Source organism: Lactuca virosa, chromosome 6 (assembly GCF_052849685.1).
Source record: "Lactuca virosa cultivar CGN04683 chromosome 6, Lactuca_virosa_CGN04683_v6, whole genome shotgun sequence".
Lineage (NCBI taxonomy): Eukaryota > Viridiplantae > Streptophyta > Magnoliopsida > Asterales > Asteraceae > Lactuca > Lactuca virosa.
In genome coordinates this window covers 87,626,127-87,626,958 of record NC_136431.1, presented here as the reverse complement: position 1 = coordinate 87,626,958, position 832 = coordinate 87,626,127, and the positions used below count along the sequence as shown (strand labels likewise).

Below are 832 nucleotides of genomic sequence, written 5' to 3'. Positions count from 1 at the left end.
TCTCGTCAAGATCACAATCTATAGTGAGGCGAGGCCCTCTACAGTTTTCACAACCCACCCTAATGGCATGGATGGATTGGTCCATCATAGTCATTCGTCGATCCAAACTATCCAACTTAGCCATCATTGCTGCCATATTATCAGTAACTGAGTTCACCACACCCCTACTTAGTTCATTCCTTGGATTATGATATTCTCTAGAGTGTTTCGAGAATTCTTCAATTAGGTCTTTTATCACCGGGGGTGCCTTCTTCGTGAGAGGTCCTTGCGAATCAAGGAGCTGCCTAGTTGTTACACTTACTCCATCATAGAAGATAGAGACTTCTTGTTGACTATTCAAATCATGATGTGGGCAGTTCCTTAGTAAGCCTTTATATCTCTCCCATGCCTCATAAAGTGACTCTCCAGCTTGTTGTTCAAAATTGGCTATGGCTTTCTTCAACTTGGCTATCTTTGAGGGAGGGCAAAATTGGTCTATAAATTCAGTTTTCATTTTGGCCCAAGTAGTGGTGGATCCGGGAGGAAGTGATTTCAGCCAATCTTTCGCAGCTCCCTTGAATGTGACCGGAAGCATACGAAGTAAAACAGTGTCTCGAGCCACATTGGGGACATTAAAGTAGTCGACTATATTATTGACCTCGTCTAGGTGCTTGTATGCATCCTCGCGATCCTTCCCGTAGAATGGGATCTCCTTAAGTTGCGCGAGTATGTGGCCTTTAAGTTCAAAGGTGGCAGTTGCGAGAATAGCGGGTTCCGCGAGTCCTGGGCCGGTATCATCACGTATCCTTTTCTACCATTCTCCCATGGGAACTTCATCGATGTTGGCCATGGT

The 832-nt window shown here is 45.1% G+C and overlaps 1 non-coding gene across 1 annotated transcript; it reads left to right on the top strand.

Moving 5' to 3' along the window:
• The first annotated feature begins 338 nt into the window (after positions 1 to 338).
• LOC145123053 (small nucleolar RNA R71) lies at positions 339 to 445 on the top strand. Its single transcript, XR_013714933.1, has one exon. It is a non-coding gene; the product is annotated as a small nucleolar RNA R71 (small nucleolar RNA).
• Positions 446 to 832: the final 387 nt, after the last annotated feature.